Here is an 18,261-nt window from a genome sequence, read left to right as displayed (position 1 = left end):
ATTATAATAGTTATATATGTATTAATATCTTTAGTAATACTAATAGGCTAATTTATTGAAATATGCTGAAAAAAAAAAGAGAAAGCAGGCTGAAAGTTTTGAAATATACCAATCTAAGCTGTTTTTGGAGAGAGAAAGGAAAACATGTCTTACAGGGCGCGTTATCACTATAGGATGTGTTTTCTTTTCAATAGTAACTTTTTCAACGATAAAATTTCCAACGGCTACAATGGCTCCAACAGCCATAATTTTTCCTATATAAACGCCTGCGAACTTCAGTCTTTACAACTCAATACTTAGTATTCAATCCTCAATCCTCAATCCTAAATTCTCAATTCTCAATTTTCAGTCCTCAATTTTCATTCAATTGTCAATTGTCAATTCTCAATCTTCAATCCAATTCTCAATTCTGAATCATCAATCCTTAATTCTCAATTCTTAATCATCAATCATCAATCATCAATCATCAATCATCAATTTTCAATTATTTTTAAAATATTTTTCTGAATTTTATTCTTTTAGATTTTATTTTATTCCTTATAATTTGTAAAATTACAAATCACTTATTCATTTGGATGACAAGCATATATGTGACGTTCAATACAAATGGTAGGAAAATATTATTAAATTATTTGATGTTAAATAGTTAATTATTATGTTGTGAAAATTATTATATTTTATGTTTATATACTCAAATCGAAGATTGAATTTTGGAGACTTGCATAAACAATTTAAGTGAATGTGCATCAGATGTCATTTATGGACACTTGCGAGATGCATTATTTTTATACATGGCTCGGATGCTCGGGGGGGGAGGGGGCTAAATTGGATCCCCCACTTTATCAGTGCTTTGGTCAAAAGATGGTGACTGGAGACACACACATTCCATCTTCCTTGCGATAGGTGTACTATTACACTCGATGACATTACTTTACAACTCGATCTACCTTAGTACCGATTGGAGTGTAACATGCGAGCAACTATTGGGGAAGGTGTCAAACAAATTCAAGGGTAGCCAGATCGAGATGAGATGGTTGGAGGATAACTTAAAAACTATCGAGGCTTCCACGAATGACGTTGAAAAAGAACAACTTATGCGCGCGTTCATCTTGAGGTTTATCAAGGGTCTGCTCATGCTAGATAAATCTCGAAATCTGGTACACTTAAGACGGCTATTACTAGTAGCGAACTTGAAAGAAGAGGGAAGATTTAGTTGTAGATTAACGGTGCTAGAGATGTTGTATTGAGAATTATGTCGAGTGAAAAAACCAGAAAAAGTTAAAATCGGCGGTTGCATGCTCCTTCTTCAATGGTGGGCATGGTATCGACTACTATTTTTACACCCTTGAGTGGACCCCCTTATGAATTCCTACTCATGATATGGTAATAATCATTTGATAATATCATTATCATTTTAATTTTTCATTGTTGTAATTTTGAAATAACATATTTGAATAGGTGGAACAACCTCGCGAGACATAATGATATACTGACCGAGCTTGAGGATATCCAGCTAGCTTTAGATCAACAAACTGAAGAGGAGGTTAGTTTATAAATTTCAAAGTTATCAACTTTTTATTCCAGCATTCAAAATTAAATATTAAGCATGCACTAAAATTTATAAATTCGTACTGCAGTTTGTATGGATCCCATATGTGTATCCGAGGATTAAAGAATGCATCTCGATTGAAATTTTTGGCCAATCGTAACATATGGCACATCAAAGTACCATTGATCATTTTTGCAACGATTGAGATGCACAAACTCGACTAAGTGATGTGACAGTTCTGGTGTACACAATGTATTCCACCGCCAACCTAGGAACTCGATGACCTGCACAATATCGACTTGTCGAGGAAACTCGAGGAAGATTGACCAACTTTCACAAGAAGTACATCGAGATTTGGCAGCATAGGTACGATTACTTGCCAACTCGTAAACCATTTCTCACACCAGATTTGGAGACAACTTTCGATTACATGGATTGGTTCAAGCATAAAACAAGTCGTATCTACTACCAGCTTCATAAAGGAGTAGATAACTATAACATCCTGAAATAGGGCCTAGTTGGAATAGTGGTTTCGGGACCACAAATCTGATATCAAAATATTTATTTTATGGTTATTATGAGGCCTAGAATATGAATATATGCATGTGTTAAAATTTCACGAAGAAATTCTAAGTATAAGATGTCCAATTGGAATTAAAGACTAAATTGAATAAATTGCAAAACTTGGATTCTAGAAGAAATTTGTATGAAATTGCTTTAGATTATGAATTACAAGGTCTTGGAGATCAATTTCCCCAAATTCTAATTTTTTAGACAAAAATGGGCTTGCATGGATGAAATTTTAAAGAAAAAGTATGAGGGCATTTTGGTCATTAGACATTTTAATGAAATAAAAAGGGAAAAATAAAGCAAAAATATGCTCATCTTCTTCCCATAGCTGTCGAAATTTGGAGGACACCATAGTTAGGGTTTCTTCAATTTTCAAGCTCAGTAGTAAGTGCTCCCAAGCCCCGTTTTTCATGTTCTTTGTATTTTTGAAATCTCGGTAACTTGCTCTCTCCATTTCTACCCATATTTCATGCTAGGGTTCATGTTTGAAAATTTACCCATGCATGAGTTGCTTGTATTTTGATGTATTATGGAGGGATATGAAAGATGAATGTGTATTAAACATCTTTTCCTAGTTGATTTTCATGAGAAACCCTTATAGGGACCATTTTGCAAAAGATGTAAATGTGTGGTAGAAATGAGAAAATAATGGATAATGTGGGCTACCATAAGAAAGGAAAATGTTTGGTTAGGCTTGGGTAAGATAGGAATTGCATGTGTTTCATTAAATGAGCCTAGGGACTAAATCGTAAAGATGTGAAAGGTTAGGGGCAAAACGGTCATTTGGACCGGGGGTAGATATTAAACTTGAAATGTATAATGTAGTGTATTAATAAGTTAATTTTTTTGTTATAGGCCCCAAGGAACAAATTACAGAGGTCAATTATGGTAAACGCAAGGTTTCGGAATAACCGAAACACAATCTCAAAAAGAATACCAGGTAAGTTCGGATAATTTAAAGTAAACCCCTGATATACATAATTGTATGATTTATGAACACATGATATTTGCATTTATTGATGGTATTAAAATGCATGAAATGCACCTTTGGTAATGATTTGTTGATAACTGTCTCGGTTGGGGTTAAAAAGGAAATTCGATGGATAAGCCATGTTTTACATGTGAATTGAGATCCTGAATGTGTTGCAGTAAGGATTTAGCCCAGACGGGTATCCGAGATCTCAAATATGGAAAGGAATCTAGCCCGGACGGATGTTCCTTGAATGATCGAGCCTCCCGAAGAATATATGTGCATTGGATTTAGCCCAGACAGGTAATCTGAATTGGGTTTGAATTTAGCCTGGACTGGTAATTCAGATCTGAACTCATTAAGGGTGTTTGTTATTATAAAGGATTTAGCCTGGACTGGTAATCCCGACATCACCTTACGAGTTCATATAATGAGGGATTCAGCCTGGATTGGTAATCCTGCCATATGATATGAGGTTCGCCGGAGTGCATATATGTGAAATGATCATTGGTAAGAATTGACGGATAATGGGTATTCCATCGAGATTTCCTAGACACTCAACGAGATTTACATGGGATATATATATATATATATATATATATGTGTGTGTGTGTGTGTGTGAATGAAATGTTGAATGATGAGCTCATCTAGTTAAATTACATGATACATGATTATGTGACTAACTCAATGATTGAGTGCATGTGATAGGAAATCATTTCATAATGGATGATTTCATGAATTAAGTATGGATGTATGCTAAGTACTCGGTAAGTTTACTTTCCGGTTATTCGAGCTTACTAAGCATGTAAATGCTTACCCCTCTCTTTTTCCCTGTCTCTAAGAGCCCAAGGACTCGAAAGGATTGGAGGACAAATTGGAGAGTCAACACACTATCTAAACAAGCTTTGGTATAAAAACTCTGTTTATTTTGTTCAATGGCATGTATAGTATTTTTGAGTATTTTGTTATATGTGTCATTTGATTTGCCAAGTAAAGGCATGTAGAAATATGTTTATCTCTTTGTATATGGCCATGAAAATTGGCTTAATTTAAGTAGGCTATGACCTACGATTTTATGCGTGGTTTTAATTACTAATAATGGGTTGTTATCAATTGGCAATGAGTCACATGAATGAGCCAATTTCGGATGGATTAATGTAACATGGAAACCCATGATACTAAAGAGGAAATAACTATTTATGTATGAAACCAATGATATGAGGTTTCTATACAACTATTTTCATTAAGGTTATTTACAAGCGTAAAATTATGTTCTCTCTCAAACTTGGTAACCACTAAACACAAGTAGTAGAAAGGGGTGTTTAAAGGCTTGGAAAATAGCCTAATAAGGTTCACACGGTTGGACACACGGGTGTGTGTCTAGGCTGTGTGTGACACACGGTTCCCTCCCATGGGCGTGTGCTATGGCCATGTGTCCCCTGCACTTAAAATTTTAGCTCAAAGTTGTGCACGGGTAGGCCACACGGGCGTGTGTCATGGCCGTGTTAAAATGACAGTGTCGTCCACGGGCAGACAGCACGGGCGTGTTCCATGGCCGTGTTGATAAGTTAGTGTTGCCCACGGTTGAAGGGCATGGGCGTGCCCCAAGATACACGAGTGTGCGAGTCCACACGGCCCACCTACACGGGTATGTGTCCCTTTATGTTAAGGAAAATTTTTCTGAAGAGCCCAAGGTAAATCGAAGGTGCCCGTATTTGTCCCGCATTGCTTTCCGATATGTTATAGGTCTCGAAGGCCTATACAAGGGACGAGATGTTCATGATTGAAAGGTTTTAAATTCAAATGAAATTTTGTGATCCAAGTTAGTATAATGAAAGTGTAAAGTTCTGGTAATACCTCGAGCCTTGTCCCGGTGTTGGATTAGGGCTAGGGGTGTTACATTTATTGGTATCAAAGCTACGGTTTAGTCGGTTTTAGGACTACCGTAGAGGATGTTAAAGTTCGTTATACATGCCATTATTTGAATGTTGATAGTGTGACGTCTCCTAATTGTTTAAATTGTTTTAAATTTAGTAAATGTCTTCCATTCAAGCACAAGATGAGTCCGAGGGAGCCGAGAGCCATGCTCTAGCTTCCGTACAGCTAGTTGTATCTAGTAGTAGAAGACTGATGTCAGAAGGCCGAGAAGAGGCTCGAGTTGCCTTCTTTGATATGATGGATGAATGGTTTAGGGATTATCTAAGAAATTGCCCCAATATACCGAGTGCTCCCTTGCCCCCTAAACAAACTGATGAGGATGTTCCACGAGGTATGGCACCAGTGATAATAGGTATAGCCCCGGTAGATAAACTTAGGAAGTATAGGGCTGAGGAATTCAGAGCGAAAGTTGATGATGACACTGAAAAAGTTAAGTTTTGGCTCGAGAAAACTACCCGGGTGCTAGATGATTTGTCATGCACAACCAATGAGTGTTTGAAGTGTGTTGTGTCCCTTTTGCGGGACACTACATACAATTGGTGGAAAATCGTATCCTCGGTAGTGCCGAAGGAAAATATTACCTGGGATTTCTTCCAATCAGAGTTTAGGAAGAAATATATTAGCCAACGGTTTTTGGACTTGAAGCGAAAGAAGTTTCTGGAACTCAAACAAGGTAACAAAACTATAGCAGAATACGAAAGTGAGTTTGTACGACTAAGCCAGTACGCAACTGAATAGGTCCAAACGGAATCGGAAATGTGTAAACGCTTCGAGAAAGGTCTGAATGAGGACATCAAGTTGTTGATTGGGATCTTGGAAATACGGGAGTTCGCCGCATTGGCCAATCGAGCCAAGAAGGCCGAGGAACTTAATAATGAAAGAAAACAAGCTAAGAGAGAGGCTAGAGTTGTGAGTAAGAGGTCTAGCGGTAAAACATTCTCGTTCTCCACAAAGAAAACCAGGAGCTTGCATGAACGCTCCACTTTGTCAGTGGGATATTCGAGTAGATCGAGAAGCTCTAAGCGACAAGGTCAAAAGTCTTCCTCGCTAATGGTGACTAGTGTGAGGCGAGTAGATGATCAAAAACTAAAGTGTAAGAGCTGTAACAAATTTCAATTTGGAGAGAGCCGAATGAAAAGTGGTGCATGTTTCAGATGTGGTTCTCTTGATCATTTTCTCATAACAGCCCGGAACGAGCTGAAAAAGATGAGAAATTATCTCTGAAGTCGAATGCTCCCATTCCACAAGGTAGACCTCTAAGATACCCTAGAAGTGCTAGTGGCAGTCGAGTTATGATGAAAGACACTGCAAAATCAGAGGTTCGAGCCCCAGCAAGAACGTATACAATACGTGCCCGAGAGGAAGCCGCTGCTCCTGATATTATTACGGGTACCTTCTCTCTTTTTAATATAAGTGTTATTGCTTTAATTGACCCAGGGTCAACGCATTCATATATCTGCATGAGATTGGCGTCCATTATGAACATATCCATTGAACCTAAAAAATTCATCATTAGAGTGTCGAGCCCACTAAGCAGATCAGTCCTAGTTGATAAAGTCTGTAAGAATTGTCTTTTGATGATTCAAGGTCATTATTTTCTGGCTAACCTTATGTTGTTACCATTTGATGAATTTGATGTAATACTTGGTATGGATTGGTTAGCCCTTCATGATGTAACTGTGAATTGTGGTAGTAAGTATATTAAGTTGAAATGTCCGGATGGTAAGATTCTACAAGTCGAATTAGGAGAATTGGGTTTGCGCTGATTGTAATCACGACAATGGTTGCCCAGAGATATATGAGGAAAGGTTATGAAGCCTACCTTGCATTTGTACTGAACACTAAGGAAACAGAGCTGAAGATTGAGTCCGTGCCGATAGTATGTGAGTACCCTGATGTGTTTCCGGAGGAGTTACCCGGATTACCTCCTGAAAGGGAGATAAAGTTTGGTATTGAATTGGTGCCAAGGATGACTCCAATTTCCATTGCCCCGTACAGAATGGCACCTACTGAGCTGAAGGAGTTAAAAGCACAATTGCAAGAGCTGACGGATAAAGGATTTGCTAGACCAAGTTTTTCACCTTGGGGTGCCCCCGTGTTGTTCGTAAAGAAGAAAGATGGTTCGATGAGGTTATGTATCGATTATCGGAAACTGAACAAGGTGACTATAAAAAATAAGTATCCTTTGCCAAAGATCGATGATTTGTTTGACCAGTTGAGAGGAGCCACCGTATTCTCCAAGATAGATTTGAGGTCTAGGTATTATCAACTACAAGTTAAAGACTCGGATGTACCCAAAACAGCTTTTAGAATAAGGTATGGCCATTATGAATTTCTTGTCATACTATTTGGGCTGACGAATGCACCAGCTGTGTTTGTGGATCTAATGAATAGGATCTTTCAGCCATATTTGGATAAGTTTGTCGTTGTGTTTATTGACGACATTTTGATCTACTCTAAAGATGAGACAGACCATGCGAAACACCTAAGAATTGTGTTGCAGACCTTGCGGGAAAAACAACTGTATGCTAAATTTAACAAGAGTGAGTTTTGGCTCCAAGAAGTTGGATTTTTGGGTCATAGTTTAGGGTGAAGGCATCCAAGTTGATCCAAGTAAGATTTCTGCAATTGTTGAATGGAAATCGCCTAAGAATGTAACCGAGGTTAGAAGCTTTTTGGGCTTAGTCGGTTACTATCGAAGGTTTATAAAAGGATTTTCCATAATAGCGACTTTGATGACGAAGCTGTTACAGAAGGACGTTAAGTTTGAATGGACAGAGAAGTGTCAGCAAAGTTTTGAGAAGTTAAAGACATTACTGACCGAAGCTTCTATTTTAGTGCTACCTGAACCGGGAAAAGAGTTTGTGGTCTACAGTGATGAATCCTTAAATGGATTGGGTTGTGTACTTATGCAAGATGGCAAGGTGATAGCCTATGCTTCACGGCAATTGAAGCCTCACGAGAAAATTTATCCAACCCACGACCTAGAGTTTGCTGCTATTGTTTTTGCCTTGAAAATTTGGAGGCAATTTTTGTATGGTGAGACTTGCCATATATTCACAAACCACAAGAGTTTGAAACACTTGATGACTCAGAAAGAATTAAATTTGAGACAACGGAGATGGTTAGAATTAATTAAGGATTATGATCTGGTTATCGACTATCACCTGGGAAAGGCAAATGTGGTCGCCGATACTTTGAGTAGAAAATCTCTGTATGCTTTGAGAACCATGGATACTCGTTTGACATTACTTGATGATGGTTCAATTCTGGCCGAATTGGAGCTAGGCCAACATTTCTGCAGGGAATTCTTGATGCTCAGCTTAATGATGATGACTTGCAAGCAAAAAGAACTCAATGTGAGTCTGGTGTTGAGTCAGATTTCTGAATTAGTCCTGATGGATGTTTGATGTTTAGATATAGGGTTTGTGTACCCAAAGACAATGAACTTATTCGGAAGATTTTGCAAGAAGCACATAACAGTCGTTTGTCTATTCACCCGGGAAGTACCAAGATGTACAATGATTTAAAGAACATATACTGGTGGAATGGTATGAAAAAAGATGTTTCTGAATTTGTATCGAAATGCCTGGTATGTCAGCAAGTTAAAGCTAAACATCAAGTGCCTTCAGGTTTGTTACAACCTGTAATGGCCCCCAAATGGAAGTGGGACAGTGTTACCATGGACTTCGTGACGGGATTACCTTTAACTCCAAAAAGAAAGATGTCATATGGGTTATAGTGGACAAATTGACAAATTCGGCTCATTTTATCCCGGTAAGGACGGATTATTCTCTTGATAGATTGGCCAATTTGTCTGAGATAGTAAGATTGCATGGAGTACCACTATTGATTATTTTGGACAGAGACCCGAGGTTCACTTTGAGATTCTAGAAGAAGTTATAAGAAGCCTTAGGTATAAAGTTGAGCTTTAGTACAACTTTTCACCCTCAGACCGATGGTCAGTCTGAGCGGATGATTCAGATTCTCGAAGACATGGTGCGATGTTGCATCTTTGAATTTTAGGGTAGTTGGGAAAAATACCTGCCATTGGTAGAATTTTCCTACAATAACAGATTCCAAATAAGTTTAAGGATGGCACATTATGAAGCCTTGTATTGTAAGAAGTTCCGAACTCCATTGTACTGGATAGAACTCAAGAAAATCGGATTCATGGAGTTGATCTGATTAAAGAAACTGAAGAAAAAGTTAAAGTGATACGGGATTGTTTAAAAGCGGCATCAGATAGGAAAAAGTCATATGTTGATCTGAAAAGAAAAAAAAATCGAGTTTCAAGTAGGAGATAGAGTATTCTTGAAAGTATCTCCATGGAAAAAGGTAGTGAGATTTGGTCGGAAAGGTAAACTGAGTCCACGATTTATCGGACATGACGATATTAACGAAAGAATTGGACTGTTAGCCTATCGTTTGGCGTTGCCACCAGAACTGGAAAAGATTCATGACGTGTTCCATGTATCCATGTTAAGGAGATACCGATTAGACCCCTCTCATGTAATTTCACCGACTGAGATTGAAATTCAACCGGACATGACATATAGAGAGGAACCGGTTAAGATATTAGTCGCGAAGTTAAACAGTTGAGAAATAAAAATGTGGCTCTTGTAAAAGTTTTATGGCATCGACATGGAGTTGAAAAAGCTACTTGGGAGCCAGAAGGAACCATGAGAAACCAATATCTGAATCTGTTTTCTGGTAAGACTTTCGAGGACGAAAGTTCCTAAGGGGGGAGAAATGTAACATCCCAAAATAAGGCTTAGTCGGAATAGTGGTTTCGGGACCATAAATCTGATATCAAAATATTTATTTTATGGTTATTATGAGTCCTAGAATATGAATATATGCATGTGTTAAAATTTCACGAAGAAATTCTAAGTATAAGATGTCCAATTGGAATTAATGACTAAATTGAATAAATTACAAAACTTGGATTCTAGAAGCAATTTGCATGAAATTGCTTTAGATTATGAATTACAAGGTCTTGGAGATCAATTTGCCCAAATTCTAAATTTTTGGACAAAAATGGGCTTGCATGAATGGAATTTTAAAGAAAGGGTATGAGGGCATTTTGGTTATTAGGCATTTTAATGAAATAAAAAGGGAAAAATAAAGCAAAAATATGCTCATCTTCTTCCCATAGCTGCCAAAACTAGGAGGACACCATAGCTAGGGTTTCTTCAATTTTCAAGCTCAATAGTAAGTGCTCCCAAGCCCAGTTTTTCATGTTTGTATTTTTGAAATCTCGGTAACTTGCTCTCTCCATTTCTACCCATATTTCATGCTAGGGTTCATGTTTGAAAATTTACCAATGCATGAGTTGCTTGTATTTTGATGGATTATGGAGGGATATGAAAGATGAATGTGTATTAAACATCTTTTCCTAGTCGATTTTCTTGAGAAACCCTTATAGGGACCATTTTGCAAAAGATGTAAATGTATGGTAGAAATGAGAAAATAATGGATAATGTGGGCTACCATAAGAAAGGAAAATGTTCGGTTAGGCTTGGGTAAGATAGGTATGAGCGTAGGGACTAAATCGTAAAGATGTGAAAGGTTAGAGGCAAAACGGTCATTTGGACCGGGGGTAGATATTAAACTTGAAATGTATAATGTAGTGTATTAATAAGTTATTTTTGTTGTTATAGACCCCAAGGAACAAATTTCGTATGTCAATTGTGGTAAACGCAAGGTTTCAGAATAACCGAAACACAATCCCGAAAAGAATACCAGGTAAGTTCGGATAATTTAAAGTAAACCCCTAATATACATAATTGTATGATTTATGAACACATGATATTTGCATTTATTGATGGTATTAAAATGCATGAAATGCACCTTTGGTAATGATTTGTTGATAACTTTTCGGTTGGGATTAAAAAGGGAATTCGATGGATAAACCATGTTTTACATGTGAATTGAGATCCTGCATGTGTTGCAGTAAAGATTTAGCCCAGACGGGTAATCCGTGATCTCAAATATGGAAAGGAATCTAGCTCGGACGGGTATTCCTTGAATGATCGAGCCTTCCAAAGAATATATGTGCATTGGATTTAGCCCGGACGGGTAATCTGAATTGGGTCTGAATTTAGCCTGGACTGGTAATTCAAATACAAACTCATTAAGGGTGTTTGTCGTTATAAAGGATTTAGCCTAGACTGGTAATCCCGCCAGATGATATGAGGTTCACAAGAGTGCATATATGTGAAATGATAATTGGTAAGAATTGACGAATAATGGGTATTCCATCGAGATTTCCTAGAAACTCAACGAGATTTATATGGGATATATATATATATATATGTGTGTGTGTGTGTGTGTGAATGAAATGTTGAATGATGAGTTCATCTAGTTAAATTACATGATACATGATTATGTGACTAACTCAATGATTGAGTGCATGTGATTGGAAATCATTTCATAATGGATGATTTCTTGAATTAAGTACGGATGAATGCTAATTACTCGGTAAGTTTACTTTTCGGTTATTCGAGCTTACTAAGCATGTAAATGCTTACCCCTATCTTTTTCCCTGTCTCTCAGAGCCCGAGGACTCGAAAGGATTGGAGGAAAATTGGAGAGTCAACACACTATCAACTAAACAAGCTTTGGAATAAAGACTTTGTTTATTTTGTTCAATGGCATGTATAGTATTTTTGAGTATTTTGTTATATGTGTCATTTGATTTGCCAAGTAAAGGCATGTAGAAATATGTTTATCTCTTTGTATATGGCCATGAAAATTGGCTTAATTTAAGTAGGCTATGACCTACGATTTTATGCATGGTTTTAATTACTAATGATGGGTTGCTATCAATTGTCAATGAGTCACATGAATGAGCCAATTTCGGATGGATTAATGTAACATGGAAACCCATGATACTAAAGAGGAAATAACCATTTATGTATGAACCAATGATATGAGGTTTCTATACAACTATTTTCATTAAGGTTATTTACAAGCGTAAAATTAGGTTCTCTCTCAAACTTGGTAACCATTAAACACAAGTAGTAGAAATAGCCTAATAAGGTTCATACAGTTGGACACATGGGCGTGTGTCTAGGCCATATGTGACACATGGTTCCCTCTTATGGGCGTGTGCTATGGCCGTGTGTCCCCTGCACTTAAAATTTTAGCTCAAAGTTGTGCACGGGTAGGCCACACGGGCATGTGCCATGGCCGTGGTAAAATGACAGTGTCATCCACGGAGAGGCAGCGCGGGCGTGTTCCATGGCCGTGTTGATAAGTCAGTGTTGCCCACGGTTGAAGGGCATGGGCGTGCCCCAAGATACACGGGCGTGCGAGTCCACACGGCCCACCTACACAGGCGTGTGTCCCTTTATGTTAAGGAAAATTTTTCTGAGGAGCCCAAGGTAAATCGAACGTGCCCGTATTTGTCCCGCATTTCTTTTCGATATGTTATAGGTCTCGAAGGCGTATACAAGGGACGAGATGTTCATGATTGAAAGGTTTTAAATTCAAATGAAATTTTGTGATCCAAGTTAGTTTATTGAAAGTGTAAAGTTCTGGTAATGCCTCGAGCCCTGTCCTGGTATTGGATTAGGGCTAGGGGTATTACAACAACATCGCTATAGGAGGCCAAGATACGGGTCTATCAATCCTAGGTCAGGACAACATGTCGCGGGGGGATCAACATCTGCTTCAGCTCAACAGGAGGACCCGATTGTTGTGCAACCTCCCATTCAGTATGGTTTGTATATTTTTAGTGCTCACCCTATTTGTCTTACACAAGTAACACAACACGCACAATCATTCCCTACATCAACACCTTCAGCACCAGTTTATTTTACACAAGCACCATAACATAAACAATCATTCCCTACATTAACACCTTCTCTAAGGGTATATTTCACATAACCACCACCTATTGTACACATCGATGCTGCCAACAACACCGACGTATCCAGTATCACCAAAAATTCCCATCTTTTATCCGTAATCAGACCAAGCAACACTATATAGTTATCCACCGATAGTACCATAAACACCCTCAACATCATTGTTCTACTGAAGTAGGTGATCGCCTCTGGATGTACTGACGTCCAGAGTGTGAATACTACTACAAAATATATGGAATTGAGGCAGTGTTTGCAAGTATAGGGGTTAGGTCGTAAAATAGTTACAACGAATTAGGTAAGTACTTCGAGGATCGTACCCAAGGGATTGCAGTTTGGGGAAGACTGTTATCAAACCAATTACGGGAAATAATTACTAATCTACTTGAGTCACAAATTTGTAGTGTTAGTATAGAGGCAAGATGAAAATAATATTAATAAACTAAATAAATTGAATTAAACATAAATCTACTCCAAAGTTCATGTATCGATGTCTCCTATCTCTTATTTCGACTACGTGAGTTCCTTTAGCCTAGATCCAATTATTTTACTTAATTAATTATTAAAGTAGGGTTCTAATCAATCAACTAGTCGATGCCCCAGCAGGATCTTTCGGTCTTCTACTAGAATAACAAGCCGACAAGAACTACTTATGTTTTGACCTCATAGTCTAGACCGGTTCGGGGTTAAGGTGTTCACAGCTAGGCCATACCAATTTTGGATTAATTCCCACCTAAATGACTTCCTAGGGTCGTCAAACCTAAGGTTTAAGTTCTTTCTTGATCCTTTAAGAAACTCTATCCTTCAATCAATTAATAAGATTAGAATAGTTGAAACCATGCGAGATATGTATGAAGCATAAATTGATTCTAATCTTTATACAAACATTCAGTTAAACAATGTTAAATAAAGAGATATAAAGAATAAAATAAAGGAAAAAAGATGCTTATGGATTTATCGATGAAAGCATGGCTCCAAAACAATCTCCATTCGTAAAAGTCTTACTTCAGAATAGGATCTTTTGATTATAAGAACATAAAATATGATAAACCATAAATTATACATATTTTTACCCTATGTTTAATGCATTTTATGGATGATTTCCCATTAGAATTGGTGAATTTTATGCTCCTAATGCTTTAATTTCATGTTTTATACTTAGGAGAGCATAAGAGAGCAAAAGGAACGAGAAATGGGCCAAAAACAGAGAAAATAGACCAAAGTACGAAATCAACATAGCCTGGACCTCCTCACACGGGCAGACCACAGGGCCGTGTCAATTTGGCAGGCTCGAGCACGACCTGAAGTAATCGAACATGGGCGTGTGCCACGGGCGTGTCCCTATTGAGCCCAAGTTGAGTCCAATTTGGAAAAGGCTAATTTTGAGGGCTTCTAGGCATTCCAAACCCTATAAATACACCCTAGAGAAAGAATAAATGGGAGACATAGAAGGGGGAGTAAGGAATTACTCCAAGGAAGCCGATTGATCCATCTTAGAAGCCAGATTCATCATCAAGACTGAAGATCTCTCCTCAATTCCCCTTCAGGAGCTTTGGGTTTTCTTTATGTTTTGTATTTTTATTTTTATGAGATGTTTTCTTATTTAGTTATGAACTAAATTCCCTAAATACCTAAGGGGAATGAAACTTAAGATGAATCTTGTTATTATTTTCTGAATTGTATGATAAATATTTAACTTGTTCTTAATTATGTATTCTTAATTCTTGTTTTGATATCACAGGATACTGATTCAATATAAGCTCTTATTCAGAGGAGGAATAGACCCTGGCTAAGAGTACATTTATCATAATTAAGCGGAGTTGATTGCGCGCCTAGACATAGGGTGACAAATTTTTCCAGATTAAGGTGAAACCTAATAAGGGGATCCATAGATCGAGGTAATACAACCTTAGAGTGTTAATTAGAGAAAAGTCTCAGTTATTCAATCTAGGGATTAGACATTATTAGTCTTGAATAGGGATAATAACATAACTTAGGGATCTATATGGAACAAGTTGAATGAATAAATCGTCCGATTCAGAGCTAGAATAACAAGTAAAGTCTAGGTGGATTTTTCCTTAGGTATTGCCTTAAGTCAATCAATTTTTCCCAAATGCAACTTCTCCAATTCTTTTCTCTGTGAGTTCTTAGTTTAGATAATTAGTTAATTAAAACAAAACCCCATTATTCTTAGGCTAGATAATAAAAAGATAGTCCTTACTAGTACTTTTAGTTCCTTTGGGTTCTACAATCCGGTCTTGCTAAAACTATACTACTGTTCGATAGGTACACTTGCCTACATCGCGATAATAGTTAGTTTCAAGAACGATTAATTATAAATATTTAAAACCTATCACGAAAAAACGCGATCAAGTTTTTGGCGCCGTTGCCAGGGAAATAAGATATTAGGAACGCTTAATTTAATTTTATTATTATTTATTAACTTACTTTTTCCTTCTATTGGCAGGTTTTTTATAGTTTATGACTAGAAGAAACCCGTCGGGACCATTACTTTTCGACGAAGAAATCGATCGTACAGTTCGTAGAAACCAAAGAGAAATAAGGCGCAGCTTAAGATACATGGAGAACGAGCAAGAAGACAATACTCAACCCCCAACCGAAGAGATGGTTGAAAAGCAAGGCAATCAGCTACCTCCTGCAATTGAGCCTAATCAAAATCCTGCTCCACGCACTATGTATGATTATGCTAAACCTTCTTTAATAGGAATTGAATCTAGTATAGTTATACCTGCTATAGCTACAAATACTTTTGAATTAAAACCTAACACTATTCAGATGATACAACAATTTGTTCAGGATGAAGATCCCAACGCTCACTTAACAAACTTTCTTGAATTTTGCGATACATTTAAAATCAATGGCGTTTCTGATGATGCCATTCGTCTTCGGTTGTTTCCCTTTTCATTGAGGAACAAATCTAAACAGTGGTTGAACTCGTTACCACGAAGGTCAATTACTACTTGGGAACAAATGACCGAAAAATTTTATTAAAATATTTTTCGCTGGCTAAAATGGCTAAATTACGTAATGATATCTCTTCTTTTGTTCAGATGGATTTAGAAACACTCTACGATGCATGGGAGAGATACAAGGACCTTTTGAGAAGGTTTCCTCACCATGGGTTACCGCTTTGGCTCCGAGTACAAATATTTCACAATGGTCTGAATCCTTTGACTCGGGAAATGGTTGACGCAGCGGCGGGTGGAACCATCAACAATAAAACACTGGAAGATGCCTATGAGTTTATAGAGGAGATGTCCCTGAATAACTATCAGTGGCAAGTCATGAGGACAAAGCCAACGGAAACAGCCAGCGTTTATAACGTTGATTCGGTCACCATGCTCTCTAATGAGGTAGAACTCTTGAATAAAAAGATTGATGGTTTTCTTAATTCTTCACAAGTTCACCCAATAATGTAGCGCGAAGCAAGTAGCGGTGGAACAAACCATTCGGAATACCAACCTTATGGCCACAGCATGGATAACGAGCAATTAAACTACATGGGTAATAATCCTCGACCTCAAAACAATCCATATAGTAACATTTATAATGAAGGTTGGAGGAACCACCCCAATTTTTTGTGGGGTGGTCAAGGAAGTCAAAGACCACAACATCCTCTAGGCTACCAACAACCACCCTACCAACAGGAAAAGAAGGAAAACCTTGAAGAGATGATCTCAAAGTTTATATCAGTGTCAGAAACCCATTTTCAGAACACCGAGACAACACTTAAGAATCAACAAGCATCGATCCAAGTGCTCGAGACTCAGATAGGCCAGCTTTCCAAACTAATCTCTGAACGACCACAAGGTAGTTTACCAAGTAATATCGAACCTAACCCAAGGGAACAGCTCAACATAATTAATATTCAAGATGTCAAAGGAGTCGTTGAGCTTGAACCAGAACCGAGGCACGAAAATATGGTAAGCAAAGGTCAAGGTAAGGTAGATTATAATAAAAACAAACCAGTGACTGTCGAATATAAACCTCGTGTGCCATACCCCAACGCGACAAGGAAAGACCGCTAAAATGAACAATTTGGTAAATTCCTTAAACTCTTAAAAAAATTACATATTAACTTACCGTTTATTGACTCTCTATCGCAGATGCCAAACACAATGAAATTTTTAAAGGAGCTTTTAGCAAATAAGCGAAAGTTAGACGAGGCGTCGCATGTGGAGCTAAATGCAGTTTGCTCAGCCATTCTCCAAAATAAACTACCCAACAAACTAAAAGATCCAAGGAGTTTTACTATTCCTTGCTTAATTGGTACTTTAGATATTAATTATGCATTGGCTGATCTGGGGGCTAGTATCAACATCATGCCTTACAAAATGTTTAAGCAACTAGGTCTTGAGAAACACAAATAGACTAGGATGAGCATTCAATTAGCAGATAAAACTATAAGATTCCCTAGAGGTATTATTGAAGATGTGCTAGTTAAAATTGATAAATTTATATTTCCGTTGACTTTATTGTTCTAGACATAGAAGAGAATAGCAACACTCCCTTAATCCTAGGAAGGCCCTTTTTAGAAACTGCTAAAACTATTATTGATGTTGGCACAGGTGAACTCACACTCTAGGTGGGAGACGAAACAATCACCCTTCAAGCTTGCAATTCTGGCAACACATTAGGGATTGAAGGTAATTATTTAAACCATCCTACTAAAACTAACAATATGGTGCAACCTACTTTGCAGAAAATGAGTCTGAAGGAAGCACACGAGTCGTTCTCAAGAAATAGTAGAGGACTTGTTCATGAAGATCGAAGACTACAAATCGAGGAACTCGATGAATGGCGAACACACAAACCAAGAACACCCGACAAACTGAAACTACGCCAAAACGAGCCTGATACCTCCCTAAATCAACTTAAGGTTGGTGATAAGGTCTTATTAAATGCCATAGATCCCCATATCGTCACTACCACACCGAATGAGGAAATCCCTCTTAGGGTACTCAGTATTTTTCCATTCGGTATGGTAGAGGTGAGTCATCCCAAGTTCGGCACTTTTAAGCTAAACAACACCCGTTTATAACCTTATTTTGATGAGATTGATAGCAGGAATAAGGAGAATAAACTCCTCAAACCACCATGATTATTCAAACGGAGAGGTAAGTCAAGCTTAGACTATAAATAAGCACTTCTCGGGAGGCAACTCGAGCACTAACAATATTAATTTCTTTAAATTTTGGTATTTAACTCCTAACTTACTAATAGAAATCTTGAATACAGGTGTTTTCACAGAGACACGGCCAAGCACACGGGCGTGCTTAAGGCCGTGTGAAAATAGGGCAAGGATTTCCCCAACACAGGCTACGATAAGACGCCACGGCCGT

At 37.8% G+C, this 18,261-nt stretch overlaps 1 non-coding gene across 1 annotated transcript; it reads right to left on the bottom strand.

The window, feature by feature from the left end:
- Positions 1–15,936: 15,936 nt before the first annotated feature.
- On the bottom strand, positions 15,937–16,043 carry LOC128296152 (small nucleolar RNA R71). The gene has a single exon (XR_008286700.1). It is a non-coding gene; the product is annotated as a small nucleolar RNA R71 (small nucleolar RNA).
- Positions 16,044–18,261: the final 2,218 nt, after the last annotated feature.

The sequence above is a fragment of the Gossypium arboreum genome, chromosome 7 (genome assembly GCF_025698485.1).
Source record: "Gossypium arboreum isolate Shixiya-1 chromosome 7, ASM2569848v2, whole genome shotgun sequence".
Classification (NCBI taxonomy): domain Eukaryota; kingdom Viridiplantae; phylum Streptophyta; class Magnoliopsida; order Malvales; family Malvaceae; genus Gossypium; species Gossypium arboreum.
This window is presented reverse-complemented; position numbering and strand designations above follow the sequence as displayed.